Raw genomic sequence first — 7350 nt, 5'->3', positions numbered from 1 at the left:
CCAGTGTTTCAGGGAATTCGAACCACTTCAGGACTGTCGAAATCAGCTTTCTTGGGACTTTGGTATTAGATGTGTAGAAAACATAAAAATTTGGACTCTTTTCTTCATCTCTAGTTTCTCCTCCATTGTCGGTTTCACGGCAAACATTGAGTTATTTGTGCTACATTCTGATATGGTTCCAAATTACTCATCTCCCATCTCACATTCTACTGCTCTGTGAAATTATCAGTCACCCTTTCCAGCACTATCATGCAGTGTGACAGGAGTTTAATACCTCTGTGCTGCCCACAGCTGTGAATGTTCCCTTCATTCTTGTACATTGACACTAAAATGCTTACTTCAGTCATCTGGGATACACCTTTCTTTCCATATTGGTATGAGTACACTCAGGAGGTATTTCTCCTCTTAGGTCACCCAACATTTTGACCATGTCTGCTGTGAGCTTCTGAGCATGCTGCTTTTTCTGACTTTATTTCCCTTAGTGCTGTTCTTCTTCTAGGCTTAGTTCTTGTGTCTTTTTCATTGTAGGTTGTGTGTGGGACAGTACAGCTTCTTTGGGGTTTTCTTCATTCAAAAGCTGCTTGAAATACTTCTTCATCTGCCTTTTGATGTTCTGTGGACTAGTGAGTAGGTTTTTGCTGGCTTCCACTATGAATAGTTTCTGATGACTGTCTTCTTTATCTTTTGGTTTTTGCCTTGCTATCTGATAAGCGTCTTTGTGCCATCTTCTGAGTCACTTTCAGGAAGCTGGTAGAGTGGCTCTTATGCCTTGATATTTGCTAATGTGGCTGCTGTCTTTAGCCTCTTTGGTGGACAACCTGTATTTCTTCTTAGCCTGGGCTGTGTTTTTTAGTTCCATCTTTTCTTGTACTCTTTCTTTCTTTTAATAATTTCCTGGACTGCTGCATTCCACACCAGCTTTCCTCGTGTGCTTTATTTCCATACCTGCCTTGGCCGCATATCCTTGCTATTGTGTTCACACATGCTGTTTTTTTTACATTGCCATTCTTCTGTGACTCCACCTATTTCCTTTACTTCCTGATGTGCTAGAGCCCTGAGTATTTCCTTAAACTCTTGTGCTTTTGCTCCAGTCAACTTCCAGGTCTTCAGCCTAGTTTCTGTCAACCTTAGAACCTTCTCTGACCACTGCTTGCAGCTGATTGTAACCATCAGTGATTTATGCTGTGGACCCAGTGTTTCAGTGGGGATGAATTGCAATCTTCTCCAATGCCTTTCTCTTTCTAGCAGGAAGTCTGCCTGAGTTGCATGTTGGATACTCTTGTATGTGATCCTGTGACTGAAAGAGCCCTCCCTGCTCCACAGGCTTTGAACAACACCACTCCTACATGTTCAAGTTCTTAAATGCTGTTTTACTTTTGGATTTTTTTATTTACATTTCCATCAGCCAGAAATTCCTCCCACCCCCACACAAATTTTACTACTTAGAAAAATTCAGACTATTGGCTGTCACATTTGGGAGGAGATTTTTTTGGGGGCAGGGTTCTTTGGTACCTACTTAAACTGTTCATTTTAATAAATATGCAAAATATTCTGTAATGCTAAAAATGATTTAGAACACCCTTCAGGAGGATAACTGTACAGATATTTGATGTTAGTGTTCCTAGGAATCTAATATGATGGTGTTTAGAGTAATTCTTAACAATTATTTGCTTTTTTATATCACTTTGTCATTATTGATATGAAATCACGCATAGATAAGGTCAGACAGAATTTATCTATTGACTTGGTGAGTTAATTGAGGCAAGGAATCTGACTTTCACATTTGTAACATAATCATCAGCAGTGTAGACTGAGTACAAGAAAAATACATTTATTAATTTTGAACATATCAAAACGTATCTACCACTGCTAAGGTGCTAGCTAATAAAAGTAGAAATGCAAAAAAGGACAAACATGCACCACCACGACTGAATTCAAAATGTAACCGATAAAAACAGCAAATTTAATATGAGTTTAAAAACATGAAATAGTCCCTTAATATACACGATAATCGCTTTCAGCAATATCTTCCTCAGATCGTTAAAACAATGGGACTGCAAGTAACTATTTGAAGGACATCCCCCGGATGTTCGTGTGCAGATCTGTTTGTTCAAAAAGTATTTCTCCCAATCACTATTCTTTATTGTGCACAGACCTTCATTCTAACCAATGGCATGTGAAATGTAGTGGCTCATGTTAATGTTAAACTTCCAATAACTAAGCCTTTGAATAGGCGCACCCTTGAATCAACCAGTGGTAGGTCTCCTGGCTTTTAACACAGGTTGTAGTGGTATAACACTGTTCAGACCCGGGAGTTGGTCTGTGAAAAGACTGTTTATATCTAGAGTAGCTAGTAAAAAATCCAAAGTACCTGTGGTATCTCCCAAAATAGCTTGTAACTTTCTGATAGAATCATCCGTATCTCGTAGGACAGTATCGTAAGATCTAAGTATACTGTTCAATTCTTTCTCCAGAAATAGCAACATAGTTTGTGACCCACCCTTGTCCTGATACTATAAGACGTAGAGGGGGTTTACATAAGTCTTTGTGAATTTTAGGTAACCCGCTTATTGAGGGAATGGTAGGATGTATCACATGTAAAAAATTAAATGTGTCAAGATCTATTCGCCCATCCAGTAACATGTCTTTTAAATAAACGGTTATTCTTTGAATAGAACTTTTCAGAGCTAGTGGTGATACTTCAAGATATGTGTTATCACCTAGCATCTCTAACATCTTATCTCTGTACCAATGAGCTTGTACTACTAACGCCCCTCCTTTGTCGGCCGGTTTCAATACTATGCTTTCATTATGTTGCAAATCAAAGATAGCTTGTCTTTCAGCTGGAGTGATGTTATGGAAATGCTTGTTTCCTGGTTCTGTTCGCAGTTTTGCCACTTCATTGTTACATAGACGCAAAAAAGTTCTACTGCAGGTTGGTTAATGGGTACAAAGGAACTAGGTTTCCTCAGAGTGCTAATTTCAGTAGAATTATTACCATAGATATTCTTTAAAGTTACATTGCGCCCGAAGCATTTCAGGTCAATTACAAATTCACTCAGGTCAGATTTTAGAGAGGGAATGAATGTAAGTCCTCTCTCTGACTGATCGTTCAGTCATGATTAACACATAGTCTGAAATGTTCACAATCAGTGAATTATTTAATTCACTGTCTTATTCCTCTTCCTATCCTGGCTGTAAGTACGTTGACTCCTGAAATGCATTTGTTTAAAAAAAAAAAAATGGCAAATTGTGTGTAGTAGGGGCGTGTACTACTCCTTTCTTCGGTATTGTGCCTATATTAGTTAAATTACTAGGTCCTTCTAAACTATCTTGATTGAGTGACATATTCGATTCTATTATAGTAGTAAGAGTGTGAATATTTGCTCTTACTTGTGGTGGGTCTAATTCCGTAGTCACTGTATTCACACTACGAGGGGAGTCAACATTATTGGAAGCATTGTTGCTATTCAGCGCTCGGGTTTCCAGTCTTCTGTCCTCTCTGGGCCATTCAAAAATGCTCCCGTATCTGAAATCGGCAACATCCTTGGCCAATTTCTTTATTTTCTGCTGTTTCAACTTTGAATCATAGACATTAAGATTGAACTGTAATGCGAATTCAAGGTGAACTTTTCTAGTTCATCTTGTTTTCCTTTGATCTGTACTGATATCTTTTCTTCTTCTGGTTTAAAAAATTCAATGAGCAGCTTCAAGTACAGAAAACTGGTCTCTGAATTAATCGCCTGCCACTTAGCTAGCAGCTCAGGGTACTGATTTCCATAGCTGAGCATGCATTTAATCCTCATACCTCTCGGTATGACTTGATGGTGCAGGCTGGCTTCCAGATGGAATCGTTGCCAAACAAGCCGTTTGAGTTTATATGCTGCTGTCTCTACTTTAATATCATATCAAAGTTACTACTATCAAAAGATCCTTCAAGTTCCAGGGTCTCATTTGTATCAAAATTTAAATGTAACAATGGATTAGTGTTACCTTCCAGACATTCTGTCCCTTTATAATGAAGAAAGCCAGCACTGAGTGAAGTGTTGCTGCCATTTGCTATGTCGTTCGCCATGGGCAGTGGTATGACAAAATATAAAACAAATCAAAATGTATCTACCACTGCTAAGGTGATAGCTAGTAAGAGTAGAAATGCAAAAAGGACAAACACGCTGCACCACCACAACTGAATTCAAAATGTAACGGATAAAAACAGCAAATTTAATATGAGTTTTTTAATTTTAAACTGGCACATTTTAACCTGTAATTGGAAATTGACCCATGTTAGTATTATCACATCTCCTCAGGGGCATTGCATGCATCACAATTTTTTAATTATTTTTTATTTATTTATGATAAATTTATTAATTTTTTTCTTAAAACTAAGATGTCAGAAATGTATGTATTGCTACGTAATATTTGATGCAATTAGCTTTTCAGCTGTGACTTATGTTTATGTGGTATACTTATACTTTGTGAATAATGAAACAGTAGGCCCCAATTTCAAAAGACTTGCTGTCAGTGTAAGTGATTTTACTCACACCACAGTAAAATTACTTGTACTGAGTAAGTCTTTTTGGAATCTGCCCTGGGTATTGTAGATTAGCCTTGCACTGAAGTACGTCAACTACATTGAGATCAATTTTTCAGAATCAAGGCAGGCTTACACTGGAGTGTGTCACTTACAGTGAGAATAACTCTTTTGTAATCTGGCCCATTGTGTGTGTGATTTCTGTAAAATAGTGTTTGCCGTTATGTTGCTGTTTTTTTTTTTTGTGAATGTTTGGGTGGGCTGCACTGTACTTCTCCAATAGTATGTTCTTTGGTTCAGTATGTGAGTGATATTTACATATTCTGCAACTTCTTGTCAATGTGTAATATAAATATCTGTGATATATTTTTAGGGGATCTTCCCATTGTCATCCTGGCGTTGGTGTGTCTGGACGGTGTTTATCTCCCAAAGCAGGAGAATGACTTTGTCAACCAAGTCTCAGACGAGCTGGATCAATTCCAGCGGGAAGGCAGTGAGAAAAAGTGAGTACCTGAAGTCTGTCAGCTTGTCGGTCTGATTCAGTTAACACATTAATTTACCTCATGACCTAACAGACAGGATCTTTGCTTTCTTGTGTGCATATATGTGTGTGCGTGTGTGTGTGTTTTTCTTTCTTAGGTCTAATAAGCTGTTATTTTGTATGCATTAGTCATTGTCTACATTTATTTATTTATTTATTTATTTTGAACAAAGGGTGACATGTAAAAATGTGCACAGAATTGCATCAAACAGAATCATTAAGCGAGTAGAATTTTTGCAGTTACTGGAGACTATAAGGTCTGCAAAGTGAGGTAGAGCCCCATAAACTTGTATATTTATAATCAAGGTGAAATTTAGAGACTTATTTATTTTGAATACTTGTTGATGTTCTGGCGGCATTATTTCACTAATGACATGTAGGCAAGTTTTGACTGGCTGACTGGATGAGTACTGAAGGAAATGATTACATAAGAGTTTTCAAGGAGGGAGGGAATTTACTAGTGGAGTACATTAAGTTCTGTTTTGGAGTCCAGTATTCCTAGGTTTATCAGATTGGTAGCAGAATCAGCATGCTTTTATATGGGGTGGCATTAAAGTTGGTGTGCAGATTACTTGACGGTGAGAGTAGCCTGTGTGTGTGTGTGTGTGTGTGTGTGTGTGTGTGTGTGTGTGTGTGTGTGTGAGTACTTGTTAACCGGGGAGTACACTGATCACTTACGACCATTTGCAGGCACGGCCTGATTGAATAACGTACACATTCACTAAATAATGTCAAAAATTACAATCAAAGCAACTTAGAAATTATCACAAACAATGTATAAATTATGAGAGGTATAGTTATAATAGCAAAAGTATAGTGTCTAACATGATGTATAAATAAGAATAAAAAAAACAGATTCTAACAAGCATATGATGTGGAACAAAAACTAAGTAATCAGGAAAATGATTAGATGGAATTGCAGAGGGCAGAGAAAGGAAAAGAATTGTGATATGATGGTGATGCAGGAGCATTTGGCTTGTTGAAGTAGATTATTAAGGATGAATGTGGGCAGAAAACTTGTGTTTGTGCTTCAGTATTAAAAATGCAAGGTGGTCCAGTTTGTTGCAGCACTTTTACAGTGGATTTCATTTGTGGAGTTATAGGTTTCAGCTGGGCAAGGCTCTAGAGGAGTAAACCACCAAACGGAACCATCAACATGATGGCAAATAGCAGAGGGAGACAGTGTTAAGTGTTTATGGAGTTTCTTGCGCCTTTTGCATCATGAGATGCTGTGCTGATAGTGTCGTGATTCATTTTCCCACCAAATTTTCCAAAATTGTGAGGCCTCTCTTTTGAATAAAAAATGTTGTTAAACCTGTTGCTGCACTGTCATCACTGAGACTTTCAATGAAATTTACCCTTGGCGATGGCATTTTAGAGGTAGTGTGGTGAGCCCATAGACTTTTTAATGGATGCACCAGTGTGCATGCCTGGTGTTTTGTGTATTAAAGTCTATGGGCACATTTCCACACTGGTGCCATTGAGGGGTGCAGGAAATTTATGTGGACATGTTTGTAATATACTGTATATTTCAGAATCTCAACAAAACACTTTAAGATTGAAAGTTGTCATCTTGCTGCACTGTAGGGTATTGTTGAATCTGCAGCTGGTGAACTTTACACAGTTTTGGAGGCCTTTGGGAAAAGGTAAATCAGTTTGGCTTAGAGGAGGGTATCAAGAATGGTGTGGGTTGGACTTCCAGGAGATGCTGGATATAAGCAAGATATAAATCCTGCAAATAAGAAGGGAGGAGAGGACATGATTGACGATGCATACATTTATTATGTTAGGAAGAGGGGCAATGGGGCAGAAGGGGCACAGTTTAGAATGGATGTGAGGGGGTTACTTTCAACAGTTTAAGTAGTAGACCCCCTGGATTGGTATACTTGCAAAGTAGCAGATGAACTGATGAGGGGCTTTGAGACTGCCTGGATGCAGGTGGAAATTGATATTACATGCTGAATAATCAAACGTTCATTTAGTCCAATCCATTTTAGTCAACTTTCTTTTAATCCTTCCTTTTTACTGTATAAAGACTCCCCCATATCCGTTACTTCTGCAGGTTGCACAAAAGTCAACAAATTGAGTTTACTAAGTGGAAATAGACTGTTTAATATTTATCTAGAAAAATGATTAAGATGCAATGGAAGAGCAGCTACCAAAGTAGTTACAACATCTGGATAAAGTAGATGGAGCCATGTCCTCTTACTTCTAAGGTTGTATGCAGTGTTATTTTTTTTGGAAGTGGCAGTGACTACATGGTTTTGTATGTTGGCTA

General features: G+C 38.1%; 1 protein-coding gene across 2 annotated transcripts in view; it reads left to right on the top strand.

Annotated features, from left to right (window-relative positions):
• R3HCC1 (R3H domain and coiled-coil containing 1) overlaps nt 1-7350 on the top strand; it is a 682694-nt gene that overhangs the window by 81122 nt on the left and 594222 nt on the right. For both annotated transcript variants that reach the window (XM_044083119.1, XM_044083120.1), the window contains exon 2: nt 4905-5034. The gene's annotated coding sequence lies outside the window, so the exon portion shown is untranslated. The remainder of the gene's footprint in view (nt 1-4904; nt 5035-7350) is intronic.

Source organism: Protopterus annectens, chromosome 9.part0 (assembly GCF_019279795.1).
Source record: "Protopterus annectens isolate FY-2018-M chromosome 9.part0, PAN1.0, whole genome shotgun sequence".
NCBI classification, from domain to species: Eukaryota; Metazoa; Chordata; order Ceratodontiformes; family Protopteridae; genus Protopterus; species Protopterus annectens.
This window is presented reverse-complemented; position numbering and strand designations above follow the sequence as displayed.